Raw genomic sequence first — 19783 nt, forward strand, 5'->3', positions numbered from 1 at the left:
GGAGCGCGGAGCCAGTCGCGAGCTGGCCTGACGAGGCCTGACGGGGCCTGTTCGGTAGGCTTCACAGTTGAGGCTTTTTCACGTTCATTTTTTTTTTCCCCTAGCAGAACACAGAATTGCCCGGGGCCTCCAGGCTGGGGAGAGGGTGACAGCTCCAGGGAGGCCTGGAAATTCATAGATCCGGGGTGTGCGAAGCTGGGCGTCGCTCCTGAGGCTGGGGTCCCTGGAGGCCCCGGGCTCTGAGGAGCCGAGGGATCAAATAGGCCCGAGAGCCCCTCCTTTTTGTCTTTCCCAGGACCCAGCAAACTGGTTTCGGCCCCTTTGCTGTCTGAATCTGACTTGGGGCCTCGGCCGTGGGTCCCCGCCCTACGGAGAGGCCCAGCGGGTCAAGTGCCCGGGCAACGGAAACCCGGGCCAGCGCCATCTTCCCTCGGCCTGTTAGGGACAGTTCTCCCCTGCCCCTTGACGAATCTGACCCCGGCTCCCCCCTTTCCTCCCTAGAAGTGGTAGTTTCAGGGAAGGAGGTACGCCGAGGGGACCCCAAGCCCCCCCTCCCGTGAGGGCATGGGTCTGGGAGGGCGGTTGCTGGGAATGGTGATGCAGGTGGTCACGTGTGGGGCCCACCAGTGCCGCTCAGCCTGGACGGAGGGTCTGCCGAGGGTCCTCGGGCTGTGTAGGTGGCACAGGGGGCCAGTTCGTGCCGTCTCCATTTGCCAAAACTCACTCCTCTCACGGAAGGGTCAAATTTATTACCTGTTTGCCAGAAAACTTGTTTTAAGGAAGACCCTTTCGGAATGTGTTCAAGAAACGTGGCTGTATTTTTCATGAATACAAATTTCCTTCCCTCCCCCAGCAGAACGAAGAGTCGGAATCGGTGTTAACAACACGCGATTGTGAGAGTCAGAAGAGCTCCTTGTTATTTTTGAGGTACGTTACATTTCAGCTGCGGGCAAAATATCTAGTAGTAGTGAACATTTGCGCTTAGGTGAGCTGCCAGCTGTTAACGTAAATGTCTCCAGCTTCCTCAACTTGGTTAACTTTTGAACGAATTGAATTAAGATTTCTGCTTTTCTGCTTACTTCTTCAAGTGTGGGTATTTGGGTTACGGTAGACTTGTAAAATGGTTGGGAAGTGTTTCCTCTTCTGCTTTACGGAAATGACTTATATAAGGTTGGTGGGTTGTTGTTGTTTTCCAATATTTGATATAATTCACTAATTGAAACCATTTGGGCCTGGAATGTTCTCTGTGGGAACGGTTTTGATAAGGAATTCAACTTATTTAGTAGATATAAGACTATACGGGTTTCCCATTTCATTTGATATCAATTTTGTTAAGTTGCATTTTTAAGAAATTTTCCCCATTTCATCTAAGTTGTTAAGTCTGTTGGCATAAATTTGTCATATTTTCTTATTCTTTTAATGTCCATAGCATATTTGGTAATAACCCCACTTTTATTCCTAATATTGGTGATTTACATATCTTCTTGTCTTAATCTGTTTAGTTTACCAGTTTTGTGATTATTTTATTTTATTTTTTATTTTTTTTAAAGATTTTATTTATTTATTCTACAGAGATAGAGACAGCCAGTGAGAGAGGGAACACAAGCAGGGGGCAGGCGCCCCTGTGATCATTTTAAAGAACCAGCTTTGGCTTCTTTAGGCTCGATCCCACAACGCCGGGATCACGCCCTGAGCCGAAGGCAGACGCTTAACCGCTGTGCCACCCAGGCGCCCCTGTGATCATTTTAAAGAACCAGCTTTGGCTTCTTTACTTTTTGCTATTGTCTGTTTTCTACTTCATAATTTCTGATTTTATATTTATATTTTCCTTTCTTCTGTTTTGGATTTATTTTGTTCTTTTACTGAAACCTTTTTGTATGACATTGATTGAACCCCTTCTTTTGTAGGGCCTCCTGGGTGGCTCAGTCGTTGAGCGTCTGCCTTCGGCTCAGGGTGTGATCCTGGCGTTCTGGGATCGAGCCCCACATCAGCTGGGAGCCTGCTCCTTCCTCTCCCCCTGCTTGTGTTCCCTCTCTCGCTGGCTGTCTCTCTGTCAAATAAATAAATAAAATCTTAAAAAAAAAAAAAAAGAAACCCTTCTTTTCTAATAACAGCGTGTAAAGCTATAAAATTCTCTCTAAAATTGTTTTTGCTACATTCCACAAATTTTGATATCTTGTAGCTTTATTATCCTTCAGTTTAAAATATTTTGTAATTTCTTTGTGATCTAGTCTTTGACCTATGGATTGTTTAATAATATATTCTTTAATTTCCAAGTATCTGGAATTTTCTTACACATCTTACTGTTATTGATTTGAAATTTTCTTATATTGTAGTCAGAGAACAAACTCTGTGACTTCAGTGCTTGTAAATTGATTGGTACTTGTTTTATGGCCTAGCCTATGGCATTAATGAAGTATGTATATTCTGCAGTTTTGGGGTTCTGTAAATGTCAATAAGGGCAAGGTTGCTGATAGTGTTTTTGGATCTTCTTTATCTTTACTAATATTTTGGTCTTCTTTTTTCCCATCAATTGCTGAGAAAGAGTGTTAACTTCTACCATGATGGTCGGATCAGTTGATTTTTCCTTTAGCCTTTGTAAATTTTTACTTCATGTATTTTGAGATTTGTTATGTTTGTATACATTTGTAAATACTGGCTTCATGATGAATTGACCTTTTTTTTAATCATTAGTAAATATCCTTCTTTATATCTGGTAATACTCTTTACCTGAAAGCCCATTTTATGTTACATTAATAAGCCCTCTATAGCCTTCTTATGCTTAATTTGCAAGATAGATCTTTTTCTATTCAGTTAATTTCATTTATCTGTGTTTGTAAACTTAAGGTACATCTCTCTAGAAGCTAATAGTTGGGTCTCTTTTATTGATAGACAATCTTTGCCTTTCAATCGGAATGTTTAAACTAAAAACATTCTGTGTAATTATTGATATGGTTGGATTTGGGTCTCCAATTTTATTATTTTTTTAAATTTTCTGTTAATTTTTTGATTTTAGTTCTCTTATCCTTCTTTGGATAGCTTGAACCATTTTTAGTATCCATTTTAATTTATTGTCTTGGTAGCTATAACTCTTTTCCACATTTATTTAGCAGTTTTTCTAAGGATTACAACTCATACTAACTTTTTATAGTCTATTTAGTGTTAATATTTTATCAATTCACATAAAAATGTAGACATTTTACAACCATGTAAGTCCAATATTTGTACCACCTGCTGCTTTTAATATGTCTTACATCTAAAGTTTAGTATAAGACCTACAACATAATTTTTGTTTTAATATTCATATGTTTTAGAGAAATTAAGAAGACAATATAGTTTTCTATATTCACCCACATATATACCATTTCCTACTCTTTATTTGTTCCTAAAGATCCAAGTTTCCCTCTGATGTCATTTCCCTCAGTCCCAAGAACTTCTTCCATTATCATTTTTTGTAATGTGGGTCTGCTGGTGATGAATTCTCTTTGTTTTTCTTTATTTGCTTAAGTTTTTATTTCATCTCGTTTTCTTGAAGGATATTTTTGTTGATTACAGAATTCTGATTGGCAGGCTTTCTGCTTTTCTTTGCTTTAAAGAAGTTATTCATCTTTCTTTTGGCCTTTGTAATTTCTTTTGACAAGTATGGAGCATTTGATATTGTTCCACAGTATGTAATCTGTTCTTTTTCTCTTCTGCTTTCAAGATTTTTCTTTTTATCTTTGATTTCTAGCAGATTGATTGTGCTCATGTTAGACATGTTGCTGTTTGTATTTATCCTATTCTTAGAGCTTCTTTAACTTGAAATTTATGCCTTTCACCAGATTTGGGGACTTTCTGCCGTTATTTCTTCATATATATTTTTCTGACCTATTTTCATCCTCTCCTGTCCTTTTAGGACTCTACTTATCCATTGTTAGGCCTTTTGATTGGCCTCCTAGGTCACTAAGAGTTTGTGACTTTCATCCTTTTTCTCTCTTTCAGAAATTGGGTGATTTCTATCAGTCCATCTTTAAGTTTATTGACCCTTTACTGGGTCCTATCCATTATGCTGTTTAGACCATCCTGTGAATTTTAATACAGTTATGCCCAATAATTTTAAATTTATTTTCTGAAATACTATTATGAGTTGAATTGTGTCCCCTCTCCAAAATGTTGAGGTTCTAAGCCACTGTAACTCAGAAAGTGACCTTATTTGGAAATAGGATTATTACAGATGCGGATAAGAATGGGTCATACTAATATAGAGTGGGCCCCTAATCCAATATTAGTGGTGTCCTTATAAGAAGATGGTCATGTGAAGATAGAGACTAGGGAGAAGAGCAAGTAATGATGAAGGCAGAAATTGAAGTTATCCAGCTGCATGCCAAAGGAATGTCAAAGATTGTCAGCCAACTATTAGACATGAGGAAGAGGCAAAGAAGGATTCCCCTATGTTTCACAGAGAACATGGCCCTGCAGACCTCTTGATTTTGGACTTCAATCATCCACAACTGTGAGACAATAAATTTATGTTGTTTTAAGCCACCTAGTTTGTGGTACTTTTGTTATGACAGCTCTAAGAGACTAAAGTAAATACTGAATCACAGTATCAGGAATGGGAGTTGTGAGTTGTCCGCTTAGTGACTTTGATATGGTTCTATTTAGAACTTACTTGGTTTTTGACAGGATGATGGGACCTTAGTTTCCAGAAGTGTTGCAGATTTTCCCACATTTTAAATTTTTATTTAATTTTTAAAAAGATTTTATTTATTTATTTGACAGTGATACAGACAGCCAGCAAGAGAGGGAACACAAGCAGGGAGAGTGGGAGAGGAAGAAGCAGGCTCCCATCAGAGGAGCCTGATGTGGGGCTCGATCCCAGAACGTCGGGATTACCCCAGCCGAAGGCAGACGCTTAACGACTGAGCAACCCAGGCACCCCCACATTTTTAATTTTTAAAAATTATTTACTTGGGGGAGGACTGTAGTATGACTGGACACTTTATACTCCATATAAATGCTGGGAATAGCAAAGACTGGAGGATACACTAGGAACATAGTGTATCTCCTCATTTGTTCAACTTTTATTTCTTTCGACATATTTTTGTATTTTTAGTAAAAGCTTTGTACATTTTTAGACATCTTTTAGTCACATAATTTTGGGTAGCTTTTTAGTTTTGTTTTGAAGTAACTACATTTACAGAAAAGTTGCAAAGATAGTACAGAGAATTCTCATATAACCCCTTGTCCATTTTGTCTGCCTTAATGTTATCTTACATTACCGTGCTACATTTGTCAAAACTAAGAAACCAGCATTGATACATTATCATTAACTGAACTGCAGGCTTTATTCACATTTCACCAGTTTTTTCATTGATACCATTTTGTGTTCCAGGAGCCAATCAATGATCTTACATCATATTTAGTTGTTGTGTCTGCTTAGTCTCCTCTGCTCTGTGAGTTTTTTAGTGTTTCCTTGTTTTTCTTGACCTTCACAGTTTTGAGGGGTGCTGATCAGATAATTGGCAGAGTGTCCCTCAATTTGGGTTTGTCTGATGTTTTGTCATAATTAGACGGGAGTTAAGGGTATTGGAAAAATACCACAGAAGTGTGGAAGTGCCCTTCTTATCACATCACATTAGATTGAAATTCTCTCTCTCCCACTCCCTCTGCCTCTCCCCGTTCTTTCTAAAATAAATAAATATGTATTTCAGAAAGCACGAACAAGTGGGGGGAGCGGCAGAGGGGGAGGGAGTAGCAGGATCCCCACTGAGCAGGGAGCCCGGACTCGGACTCGGAACTCTATCCCAGGACCCCGAGATCACTACTCAAGCTGAAGGCAGACACTTAACCAACTGAGCCACCCAGGCGCCCCATCAATAAATAAATAAATCTTAAAAAATAAAAAGAAGGTACACGATAGCCACATGACATCACTGGTGATCTTAACAACGATCACTTAACTTAGGGAGTGTTTGCCTGGTTTCTCTACTGTATGCTTTGCAGGAAGTTTTCCCCTTTCTATGTATATCTCAGGTTTTCAAGTTTTATAGTATAATGATTATCACTGATGTTTTATGCAACTCTTTGGACTGAGTCAAGGGAAGAGGCTGGAAACAGGGAAGTCCAGTTATATACTATGGCTATTGTAGTAGTTCAGGTGAGAGATGACAATCATCTGAACTTATAGGGGCAATAGCAGTGATGTATGGAAGTGGCAATGGAAGGATGCATTCAAGCATTTATGGGCAAATGGGTGGTTTATGGTAGCCTTAAAAGAAACAGGGCAAATCAAAGCCACAGTGAAGTACTACTTTACACCCATGATGATGACTATAATAAAAAACTCAGATAATAGCAAGTGTTGTTGAGGCTATAGAGAAGTTAGTATCCTTATATACTACTGGTGGGGTTAGAAAATGGTACAGCCACTTTGAAAAACTGTCGGTTCCTCAAAAAATTAAACATTTTTATCATTTGACACTGTAATTCCATTCCTAGGTACATGCCCAAGAGAAACGAAAACATATGTACACACAAAAGCTATACACGAACGTTCATAATAGCATTATTCATTATAGCCAAATAGTGGAAACCACCCAAAGGTCCACTGACTGATGAGTAGATGAACAATATATGGTATAGTGGAATATTATTTGGCCACAAAAAGGGATGAACTACTGATACACGCTACAGTATAGATGAACTTTGAAAATATTATGCTAAGTGAAAAAAGCCAATCACAAAAGATCCCATATTACATGATTCCATTTATATGAAATGTACAGAATAGGCATATCTCTAGAGGCAGAAAGTAGATTAGTAGTAGTGGTTGCTTAGGGCTGGTAGGGTGAGTAGTGGTAATGGAGGGATTAGGCCATGATGAGCAAATGGTACAGAATTTCTTTTTTGGGGTGATGAAGATGTTCTGAAATTGATGGTGGTTGCACAACTCTGTGAATATACTAAAGGCCCTTGAATTGTACAGTTGAAATAGGTAAATTGGATATGTGCTGTATATCTCAGTAAAATTACTACAAAAAATCAGGGAACATATGGCAGGGGAGCTACACTAGTTCAAACTGCACCTGTTCAAATTGAAGTGCTGGTCAACATCCAGGTACAGATGTTGTGCAGCTGAGAAATGAGTTCGGGACTAGACATATGGTACTATAAATCATTAACAAAGTATTCATTCAACAGAAAGCAAGATAACCTATTCATTTGGTCCAATTTACTAAACACGGTAGCTTTTAATATTTAATCACACTGAGTTTTCAGTGTAACTGAAGACTGATCCTTTATCTGGTATTTAAGACAACAGTATGTCATTGGTGCTACCTGGTGTCCCTCGTAAATTTCAGTTGAATTTCAGTTCAGTTGAATTCAATAGGAAGTGTTGTCCCTTCCTAAAATAAAAGCCTTTACTATAAGCTGCTCTGACAACATCCCTTAAGTAATTTGCAGAGTATTTGGGGATGATTGAAAGTTGAAATTTAAGGTTATAAAATTATTTTTTTGGTATAATTTACAATCTTAAGTGAATTTGGAATTAGTTTATTTCCTCACTGAAGGTAATGAGTCAAGCCATTAAACCTAACTGGCTATATAATTCATCACAGTTATTCTGCATTGCCCTCTATCTATACTTGTCACATCCCTCCCTATCCAAGCCCCAAATTACTTGGTGGTAAACAGTAATTCCACAGTAAGGAAAATGACAGTTGAAGAAAAAAAATAAATGATTCCAATAACTGTTTTAATGATCATGTATCCCCTTTTTTTTTTTTTTTTAATTTGACAGAGATAGAGACAGCCAGCGAGAGAGGGAACACAAGCAGGGGGAGTGGGAGAGGAAGAAGCAGGCCCATAGCAGAAGAGCCTGATGTGGGGCCCGATCCCAGAACGCCGGGATCACGCCCTGAGCCGAAGGCAGACGCTCAACCGCTGTGCCACCCAGGCGCCCCGATGTATCCCTTTTTTAGCATTAGTAAATGCTCAGTTTTAAAATCCCCCCAAAAAGATACTTCTCAAATTACAGAAGATGTAGGACTCTGTTTGCTCTTTTAATTCATCAAAATGTATATTTTTAAAGTAGATTCCACACCCAGCGTGGAGCCCAACAAAGGGTTTGAACTCACAACCATGAGATCAAGATGTGAGCTGAGATCAAGAGTAGGATGCTCAACCGATTGAGCCACCCAGGCGCTCCTCATCAAAATTGTTTCTTGTAGGGAGTGTCAAGAAAGTAATTAATATGGCATATTGTGAGGTAGCGAGTAAATCTTTAATACAGTTGATACAAGGTTTCATTTGGTAGGTCTAAGACCTGACCTTATAGCTATGAAATTCCAAGTTTGTGCTTGAATACATGCATGAAAGAATAAGAATGAATTGACCAATAGGATGCTACCATTTTAATTTTTATTAATGAAACAGAAAACCAAGCTCAGAGTTTGGTTTGTTCTTGCATCTAGTTTGACCATATACTGGAGAAAGGATTCTTTATAAGACGACTTAGATGAACACTGTCAATACATCAGTTCCATCAAAAACTACAGACTGGAATATCTAAAATTAGGTAAATGAAATTGTAAAAGAGAGCAAATTAAATATTAGAAACTGTAGAACTCTCTCCCTCAAAAATCAGGGTCCTTTTTTAATAGTCTTGAAGGTAGCTCATTCACACTCGTAAAAAATTAATCAAGATCAGTTGTATTGCACAGCCCCCAAAGGCAAAAACTGAGGGAACTCATTGGGTAATTTTTACAGTTTCACTGTAAAGTTCAAGAGCAAGAGGATGGCTGGTTATCTTCTTTTTAAACTGGACATAAGACACACACATGATAGTTGCTTTGGCTGTTAGTGTTCCAACTAATTCCATGATTCCAGAGATTTCTTCATCGTGGGGCTCTGTCAATCATTGGTACTATTTTTTTCCGGTGGGTGAATCTTTTCCAAACTTCCAGCAAGACAAACGTGCCAGTTGATGAACTGAGCTAGAATGCTGGCATTGATGCATTGATCCACCATGATTGTGGTACAAGCTGTAGCTGGTTTGAGTAGGGTTTTAAAAATATTATATTTGTTGCTAGAAAGTTTAGTAGACGCTGTCTAAACGATTTCTATTAGTATTTTTTTGTGCTTATCACCAGGCCATTTATATCCTAATTATTATTTTGCTTGATATCTTAGTTAACTCTGTGATTTTTTTTTTTCAGGAAGAGCGAATGTGCATTAAAATCCAAATGTTTCTTTCTTTTTATTTGTCTTTGACTGAAGACAGATTAGTCCTACATTGCTTCTGGTCTAAAATTTGTGTGGCATTACATTTCTTTTTGTACTGCTGTTGATCATCTGATTCTTGGTGTAGAATGCTCTTCTCAGATCTTAAGTCTGAAGGCTCACTAAATAGATTTATATTACTGTTGAGTAATTTAGGTGCCTGATGGAGAGTTGAGGGGGGTGGGACCATGACTAGACTTAACTCTTCATCTCTATAATGTTTCCCAATTTTTTTCCTTTTAACTAAAGATATTGTGCCAGAGGCTGGCTTCTTTACCTAATTTTTTCTTCATCTCTGAACAGTTGTGGTTCGCTCCCTCCTAATGCTGTGGCAGCAGTTTGTCTAAGGGAGAGACCTATTAACTCATTCACTTGTTCTTTGGAATGGCTCACACATCTTTGCACCCTCTGGGACACAGCTTCTGGAAGCTGTTGGTTAACTGGAACAGAAGGGCTCGAGAGAGGGATTGTTTTTATTTCTCCAACAAGCTGCCTGGAAAATTGTAACTTACTTCCTAAAACATTGAACAACTTTATCAGGAAGGATAGATGTGAATTAATCCCTTAATGACTACAGTTTGGTCCTATCTATTGCGTATGTAGCAGAATTTTCTCCATTTTTGTCATGAAGATGGGAACTATTTTTAGAAATGATGCAGATATCCCCATTTTTTAAAAAAGATTTTATTGGGGCGCCTGGGTGGCACAGCGGTTAAGCGTCTGCCTTCGGCTCAGGGCGTGGTCCCGGCGTTATGGGATCGAGCCCCATATCAGGCTCCTCTGCTATGAGCCTGCTTCTTCCTCTCCCACTCCCCCTGCTTGTTGTTCCCTCTCTCACTGGCTGTCTCTATCTCTGTCAAATAAATAAATAAAATCTTAAAAAAAAAAAAGATTTTATTTATTTATTTGAGAGCGTGAGAGAGAGCATGAACAGGGGGAGGGGCAGAGGGAGAAGCAGACTCCCTGCTGAGCAGGGAGCCCAACTTGACTGGGGATCATGACCTGAGGTGAAGGCAGACACTTCACTGACTCAGCCACCCAGGTGCCCCAGATATCCCTATGTTTTAAAATATTTTAAAATCATTTACTTGTTTTTTAGGGGGCATAGGGAGATGGTGGGTAAGTGTGGACATTGGTGTTCATGTAGCCAGGTCTCCTAGAAGGCACTTCTTTTTGTTTTATGGTGAATGGTAGGAGTGGCAGGGAGCTTGCCAGTACTTTTTTTTTCATATGTAAGACTTTATTTTTTTAGGGCAATACAGTATTAGGTTCACAGCAAAATTGAGAGAAAGGTACAGAGAGTTCTGATACACCCCCTGTGCCCACACGTGCATAACCTCCCCCATTAGGAACCTCTCCCCACCAGAGTGGTACATTTGTTACAGTTGATGAAGCAAACTGACACATTATAATCACTCAAAGTCCATAATTTACATTAGAGTTCACTCTTGGTGTTGTTCATTCTATGGGTTTGGACAAATGTATAATGACATGTATCCAGCATAACCGTATCATAGCAGAGCCTTTCATTGCCTTAAAAATCCTCTGTGCTCCAATTCTTCATCCCTCCCTCAGAAACCCCTGGCAATTACTGATCTTTCCACTGTCTCTGTATTTTTTCATTTTCCAGAATTTCATGTAGTTGGAATCATACAGTATTTAGCGTTTATGGGTTGGGCTTATTTCGCTAATTTGCATTTAAGGTTCCTCTATTTATTTTCAGGCTTGATAGCTCATTTCTTTCTAGTACCTAATAATATTCCACTTGGATGTACCACAGTTTATTTTTTCCAACATAACGAAGGACATCTTGGTTGCTTCCAAGTTTTGGCAGTTATGAGTAAAGCTGCGATATATTCATGTGCAGGTTTTTGAGTGGGCATTAGTTTCAGCTTTCTAGGATAAATACCAAGGAGCACAATTTCTGGACCATATGGTAAAAGTATGTTTAGTTTTGTAAGAGACTGCCAGACTGTCTTCCAGAGTAGCTGTACCATTTTGCATTTCCACCAGCAATGAATGAGAGTTCCTTTTGCTTCACATCCTTGTCAGTGTTTGGTGTTATTATTATTTTGGATTTGGTAAATCTAATAGGTGTGTAGTGCTATCTCGTTGTTTGAGTTTGCATTTCCTTGATGACATATGATGTGTGGAACATCTTTTCATACTGCTGTATGAGTATCTTCTTTGGTGAGGTATCTATTGAGGTCTTTGGCCCATTTTTTAATCAGGTTGTTTATTTTCTTACTGCTGAGTTTCAAGATTTCTTTACATATTTTGGATAACATTCCTTTATCAGATATATCTTTTCCAAATATTTTCTCTTAGTCTGTGACTTATCTTCTTATTCTTTTGATAGAATTTTTCACAGAGCAGGATTTTAGTTTCAGTGAAGTCTGGGTTATCAGTTATTTCTTTGATGAATTGTATCTTTGAATTTGTATCTGAAAAGTCATTGCCATATTGTCAAGGTCATCTAGATTTTCTCCTGTATTATCTTGTAGAAGTTTTATAGTTTTGCATTTTACAATTAGGTCTGTGATCTATTTTGAGTTAATTTTTGTGAAGTGTGTGAAGTCTGTGTCTAATTCTTTTTTTGGCTGTGGGTATTCAGTTGTTCCAGCACCACTTGTTGAAAAGACAGTTTTTGCTCAATTGTATTGCCTTTCCTCCTTTTTCAAAGACTAATTGTCTATGTTTATATGGACGACTGTACTCTCTATTTTGTTCCATTGATCTATTTGTCTAACCTTTTGTCAGTACCTTTTTTCTTCTTTATAGTAGGTATTGAAGTCAGATAATGTCAGTCCTCCAACTTCATTCTTCTCTTTCAATATCATATTGCTTATTCTGGGTCTTTTGCCTCTCCACATAAGCTTTAAAATCAGTTTGTCAGTGGCCACAAAATAACTTGCTGGGATTTTGCCTGGGATTACATTGAATCTATAGATGAAGTTGGGAAGTACAGACATTTTAACAATATTGAGTCATCCTATCCATAAACATGGAATATTTCTCCATTTATGTAGTTATTTGATTTTATTCATCAGAATTTTTTAGTTTTCTTCATATGGATTTTGAACATATTTTGTTAAATTTATTTCATTTTGGGGGGTGCTATTGTAAATGTTATTACGTTTTTCATTTCTACTTGTTCACTCTTGGTATATAGGAAAATGATAGAATTTTGCATATTAACCTTGTATTCTGCTACCTTGCTTTAACTGCTTATTAGTTTCAGGACAAATCGATTCTTTTGATTTCTCTACATAGATGATCATATCATCTGTGAATAAAGACAGTTTCACTTTTACCTTCCAAATCTATATGTCTTTTATTTCATTTTCTTGTTTTACTGCATTAGCTAGGACTTGCAGTATGATGTTGAAAAGGAGTGGTGAGAGGGGACATCCTTGCCTTCTTCCTGCTCTTAGTGGTAAAGTTCCTAGTTTCTCACCATTAGGAATGACATTAAGGGCGTCTGGGTGGCTCAGTCAGTTAAGTGTCCAACTCTTGATTTCAGCTCAGGTCATGATCTTAGGGTCGAGATGGAGCAAGCCCCTAGTTGGGTTCTGCTCTCAGGGGGAACTGCTTCTCTTTCTCTCTCTCTGCCCCTCCCCCTGTGCACTTGCACAGTCTCTCTCTCTCTCTCCCTCTCAAGATAAATAAAATCTTTAAAGAACGAATGACATTAGCTATAGGTTTTCTGTAGATATTCTTTATCAAGTTGAGGGAGTTGCCCTTCTATTCCTACTTTACTGATAGTTTTTTTTGCGTTAGATTTTGTCAAATATTTTTTCTGCATCTTTTGATACAACTGTGATTTTTCTTTTTTAGTTTGTTGTTGTGATGGATTACATTAATTGATTTTTGAATGTTGAACCAGCCTTGCATACTTGGGATAAATCCCACTTGGTCATGTTGTGTAATTCTTTTTATACATTGTTGGGTTGGATTTGTTAATATTTTGTTGAGGATTTTTGCTTCTATGTTCATGAGAGATATCGGTCAGTAGTTTCCTTATCCTGTAATGTCTTTGTCTGGTTTTGGTATTTGGGTTTAATGCTTGTCTCATAGAATAAAGTAGGAAGTGTTCCCTCTGCTTCTATCCTCTGAAAGAGAGTATAGAGAATTGGTGTAATTTCTTCCTTAAATATTTGATAGAATTCACCAATGAATGCATCTGAGCCTGGTACTTTCTGTTTTGGAAGGTCATTAATTATTATTTTTTTTTTGGAAGGTTATTTTTTTTCAATTTCTTTAATAGAGACAGGCCTATTCATATTATTTCTTCTTGTGTCAGTTTCAGAAGATTGTATCTTTCAAGGAATTGCTTCATTTCATCTAGATTATCAAATTTATGGACGTAGAGTTGTTCATAGTATTCCCTTATTTTATTTTTATATAGATATATATATTTACTTATTTATTTATTTTTAAAAGATTTTATTTGGGGCGCCTGGGTGGCACAGCGGTTAAGCGTCTGCCTTTGGCTCAGGGCGTGATCCCGGCGTTGTGGGATCGAGCCACATCAGGCTCTTCTGCTATGAGCCTGCTTCTTCCTCTCCCACTCCCCCTGCTTGTGTTCCCTCTCTCGCTGGCTGTCTCTGTCTCTGTCAAATAAATAAATAAAATCTTAAAAAAAAAAAAGATTTTATTTATTTATTTGACAGAGAACAAGCAGGGAGAGTGGCAGGCAGAGGGAGAGGGAGAAGCAGGCTTCCTGCTGAGCAGGGAGCCTGACACCGGGCTTGATTCCAGGATCCTGGGATCATGACCTGAGCAAAAGGCAGACACTTCACCGACTGAGCCACCTAGATGCCCCTTTATTACCCTTTCAATGTCCATTAGGGAGACTTTCTGGGGATCTATAGTGATGTCCCCTCTTTTCATTCTGATATTAATAATTTGTGTCCTCTTTCTTTTTTCTTAGTTAGCCTGAGTGTAGGCTTATCAATTTTATTGATCTTTTCAGAGAATGAGCTTTTGATTTTAATGATTATTGATTTTCTGTCTTCAGTTTCTGCTCTAATTCTTGTTATTTCTTTTCCTCTGTTTACTTTGGATTTAATTTTCTATTCTTTTTCTAGTTTCCTAAAGTGGTAACTTAGATTATTGGTTTTAGAGATTTTTAAAAATATTATATACATTCAGTACCATAAATTTCCTTCTAGGCACTGCTTTTGTTACATCCCACAAATTTTGGTAAATCTTGTTTCATTTTCATTTAGTTAAAAATATTTACAGATTTCTCTTGAGAGTTCTTCTTTGACCCATGTATTATTTAGGAGTGAGTTGTTTAATCTCCATATATTTTGGGATTTTACGGTTATCTTTCTGTTAGATTTCTAGTTTAATTCAATTGTGGACTGAGAGCAGACATTGTATGACTTTTTGTTTTTTGAGTTTGTTAAGATGTTTTATGGCCCAGGATGTAGTCTTGGGAAAAATGTGTATTCTGGTGTTATTGGATGAAGTAGTCTGCACATGTCATTTATACCCAGTTGATTGAAGGTGTTGTTGAATTCCACTCCATCACTGATTTCTGCCTGGTGATGTTCAGTCTTTGTTGTCTTTGCTTTTTAGTTTTGGAGGTTTCTATTGAGATATCCTCAAGCTCGGTGATTTCTTTCCATGTCCAGTCTACCTAGTAAGCCCATCAAAGGTATTCTTCATTTCTGTTACAGTTTTTTTTTTTTTTAAATATCTATCAGTGCTTTTTGGTTCTTTCTCGGGATTTCCATCTCTCTGTTTACATTGCACATCTGTTCTTGCATGCTGTCTACTTTATCTGTTAGAGCCTTTAGCAAATTAATCCTAGTTCTTTCAAATTTCCAGTCTGATAATTCCAGCATTAGTGACTTGTCTGGCTCTGATGCTCACTCTGTCCCTTCAAATTATGTTTTTTGCCTTTTGGTTTGTCTTATAAGTTTTTCCTGATAGCTGGACGTGTTCCTTTAGAACTGCTATAAACAGGCCTTTAGTAATGTGGTGGTGTCAGGGAGGGCAAGTGTTCTATAGTACATCTCAGTCTTGTTAAGAACACAGTGCCCTGGAGTGTTTCAGTATGGTTCCTTTTTCCTCCCTCTGCTGGAAGCATGAGGGGATTTTTATCTGATATTCTGTGAAAACCTGGGCAAGCTCCTGGAAGTAAAACGAGAAAGTGCTCCACCCCCATGACTGGGTCTCCCTGAAGTTTTTAACTCTCAAATTGTCCACACTGAGATTGTCTACACTGAGCCTCCAGCAATTTGTCAGTTACAATTGAGGTTTTCCTACTCTGGCGCTAGTTCCATGGCAGTTTCTCCTCCTGAGTGTCTGCTCCGGTAATCAGTGAGTCTTTGGATTTGCCATCTGTCAATCTTGAGGGCAGTGGTTTGCCCCTACCTCCATTAGGGATCCATGAAGAGTTGTTGATTTTTCAGTCTGTTCAGCTTTTTACTTATCAGGATGGAGTGGTGACTTCCAAGCTCCTAACATGTGAACTAGAAGGTGAAAGTCCAACCCAGCTGTTTTTTAAGTTCCAGTATTACCTTCTTATTTTCATGTAGTTTCAGACTTACAGTTGTAATTTCAACCTTGGCAGTTCTTCCGTCTTTCCTTTTATTCATGACTTTGACATTTTTAATGAATACAAGTCAGTTATTTTATAGAATGTCCCTCAGTTTGGGTTGTCTGATGTTTCCTCATGATTAGATTCTGGTTGTACATTTTTGGCAGGAATATCACTGTAACGATGTTGTGTTCTTTTCCATGCATCATATCAGGAGATAAATGGTATCAGTAGGCTTTCCTTACTTGGTTTAGGTGGTGTCTAACACATAGAGGTACTATTTTTCTATTTTTTGGAGGAGATACATGAATATTGGGCAATTATTTGTCCCCATCAAACTTTCTTGCGTTAGCAACAATTGATGATTTTTACTTGAATTAATTACTGCTCTCAGTGGTTTCCAAATGATGACTTTCTAATTCTATCATCATTCCCCATACATTTATTTGTTTGCATTTTGCTGTAAGGCAGAAATTTTCCTTTTGCTTATTTATATCACTATGGATTCATGGATTCCTATTTTATTCTATGGGTTCTCATCTGTTACTACTGTTGCTTATTTATTTATTGAGAGAGAGAGAGGGGGCACACAAGTGAGTAGGGGGAGGGGCAGAAGGAGAGGGACAGAGAATCTCAAGCAGACTCCACACTGAGTGTGGCTGAGCCCAGTGCCAGGCTTAGTCTCCCGACCCTGAGATCATGACCTGAGATGAATCAAGAGCCAGTTGTTTAATTGAATGAACCACCCAGGTGCCCCATATAGTTATCTATTTGATGCCTTAATTGCCCCATATATGGATGAAAGGAGCTCCTTCAATCTGACTTCTTTGTCTGGTATCATCTTTTTATTTTTAATTTTCATTTATCAATACATATTCTTCTTGGTTTTTGAAGTAATACTTCTTTTAGGCAATTTAATAAAATAAAATCAGAAAGAAAGATATAAAAATACCTGTGTTCTATTATCACCTATGTATTGACATATTTTCTTTCAGCCTTTGCTTTCATTGCACTTTTTTTAACAATTAAATATCTATATTTTTAAGTTTTTATTTAAATTCTAGTTAGTTAACACACAGTGTAATATTAGTGTCAGAAGTAGAACTTAGTGATTCATCACTTACATGTAACACCCAGCGCTCATTATAGCAACTGCCCTCCTTAATATCCATCACCCATTTAGCTCATCTCCCTCCAGCCACCTCACCTCCAGCAGCCCTCAGTTTGTTCTCTATAGATAAGAGCCTGTTTTATGGTTTGCCTCTCTCTTTTTCCGCCTATATTCATCTGTTTTGTTTCATAAATTCTGGGGCGCCTGGGTGGCACAGCGGTTAAGCGTCTGCCTTCGGCTCAGGGCGTGATCCCGGCGTTATGGGATCGATCCCCACATCAGGCTCTTCCTCTATGGGCCTGCTTCTTCCTCTCCCATTCCCCCTGCTTGTGTTCCCTCTCTCGCTGGCTGTCTCTATCTCTGTCGAATAAATAAATAAAATCTTAAAAAAAAAAGTGTTTGTTTCATAAATTCTGCATATAAATGAAATTATGTGGTATTTGTCTTTCTCTGACTGACTTATTTTGCTTAGCATAATAAACTGGCTCCATCCACATCAATGCAAATGGCAAGATTTCATTCTTTTTGATTGCTGAGTAATATGTATATACACACAGTGGAATATTACTCATTGCACTTTTATTTTGTTTTATTTTTTATTTTTTTTATTTTTTTAAAGATTTTATTTATTTATTCAACAGAGATAGAGACAGCCAGCGAGAGAGGGAACACAAGCAGGGGGAGTGGGAGAGGAAGAAGCAGGCTCATAGCAGAGGAGCCTGATGTGGGGCTCGATCCCATAACGCCGGGATCACGCCCTGAGCCAAAGGCAGACGCTTAACCGCTGTGCCACCCAGGCGCCCCTATTTTGTTTTATTAATTAATTAATTTTTTATTATGATATGTTTAGATTTTAAGCTAAAGACCATAGTTAGAGATACAGAAGGACACTATATTATTCTTAAAGGGTGTATCCAACAAGAGGATCTAACAATTATAAATATCTATGCCCCCCAACAGGGGAGCAGCCAACTACATAAGCCAACTGTTAACCAGAATAAAGAGACATATAGATAATAATATGTTAATATTAGGGGTCCTCAACACTCCATTCTCAGCAATAAACAGATCATCTAAGCAGAAAATCAACGAAGAAACAAGAGGTTTGAATGACACACTGGACCAGATGGACCTCATAGATATATACAGAACACTTCACCCTAAAACAACAGAATACTCATTCTTTTCAAACGCACATGGAACTTTCTCCAGAATAGACCATATACTGGGTCACAAAACAGATCTCAACTGATACCAAAAGATTGAGATGATTCCCTGCATATTCTCAGACCACAATGCTTTGAAACTGGAACTCAATCACAAGAAAAAATTTGGAAGAAACTCAAACACTTGGAAACTAAGGACCATCCTGCTTAGAATGTTTGGGTAAACCAGGAAATTAAAGAAGAACTTAAGCAATTTATGGAAAACAATGAGAATGAAAACATATTGGTCCAAAACCTATGGGACACTGCAAAGGTGGCCCTAAGGAGGAAATACATAGCCATCCAAGCCTCACTCAAAAGAACAGAAAAATCTAAAATGCAGTCCTTATACTCACACTTTAAACAGCCGGAGATGGAACAAAAGAACAGGCCTAAGCCATGCACGAAAGAGCAACTGATTAAGATTAGAGCAGAGATCAATGAATTAGAAACCAGAAATACAGTAGAGCAGATCAACAAAACTAGAAGCTGGTTCTTTGAAAGAATTAATAAGATCGATAAGCCACTGGCCAGACTTATTCAAAAGAAAAGAGAAGGGACCCAAATTAATAAAATTATGAATGAAAGGGGAGAGATCATTGCACTTTTAAATGTAGTAGAGATAGAACTAAAGACAGAGATTTCCATCTCAGTTTTGTTTTTTGTTTTTTTGTTTTTTAAAGATTTTTTTTATTTATTAATTTGACAGAGATAGAGACAGCCAGTGAGAGAGGGAACACAAGCAGGGGGAGTGGGAGAGGAAGAAGCAGGCTCATAGCGGAGGAGCCTGATGTGGGGCTCGATCCCATAACACCGGGATCACGCCCTGAGCCGAAGGCAGACGCTTAACCGCTGTGCCACCCAGGCGCCCCTTGTTTTGTTTTTTTTTTTTTAAACTTGTCATTGAATTATAAGCATTTCCTGAGCTACAAAGAATTCTTTCAAAACAGTATGTCTCATAACTGATTATTCCTGTGACCCAGATGCACCAGTGCTGCCCTGATGCCTACCTGTTGCCTCTGCTTTTGGATGGCATGCTCCTTCTCCCTCTGAAAGAAAACTCCAGGTCCCTCTCTCTCCCCCTCTTCCACATCCAGTTTTCTTTTTTCTTTTCTTTTCCAGCACACTCCTTGTCCATTCTCTTATAGAGCATTTGAGGAGCCAGCAAAAGGTCAGAGTGGCAGAAGCACAGAGAGCAGAGAGGAGAGTGACCCCAAATATGAGGTAGAGCACTGTCCTCTTGCTAGGGATAGAGCAGTTGGTGGTGGGGTGGGGGCAGAGACAGACAATAACTAGATGAAAAATCAGTAGATAATCACACCAGGAGGTGAAAAATGCTATGAAGAAAAATGAAGGGGAGTAGGATGGAGAGAATATTGAGGATGGGTAACCGCTATTTTATTTTTTAATTTTAAGTTAATTTAATTTTAAAGATTTTATTTATTTGAGAGAGAGAGAGCATGAGTGGGAGGAGGGACAGAGGGAGAAGGAGAGAGAGAAGCAGACTCCCTGCTGAGCGTAGAGCCCAGTGCAGGGCTGGATCCCAGGACCCTGAGATCATGACCTGGGCTGAAGTTGGAAGCTTAACTGACTGAGCCACCCAGGTGCCCTGGTAGCTGCTATTTTAGATAGGCAGGCAGGGAAGAAATC

General features: G+C 38.4%; 1 protein-coding gene across 1 annotated transcript in view; it reads left to right on the plus strand.

Moving 5' to 3' along the window:
* Positions 1 to 19783, plus strand: part of SLC6A16 (solute carrier family 6 member 16) — a 40545-nt gene continuing 20762 nt past the window's right edge. Inside the window, exons 1-2 of the mRNA XM_034638565.1 lie at positions 1 to 54; positions 854 to 927. The gene's annotated coding sequence lies outside the window, so the exon portion shown is untranslated. The remainder of the gene's footprint in view (positions 55 to 853; positions 928 to 19783) is intronic.

Source organism: Ailuropoda melanoleuca, chromosome 12 (assembly GCF_002007445.2).
Source record: "Ailuropoda melanoleuca isolate Jingjing chromosome 12, ASM200744v2, whole genome shotgun sequence".
Lineage (NCBI taxonomy): Eukaryota > Metazoa > Chordata > Mammalia > Carnivora > Ursidae > Ailuropoda > Ailuropoda melanoleuca.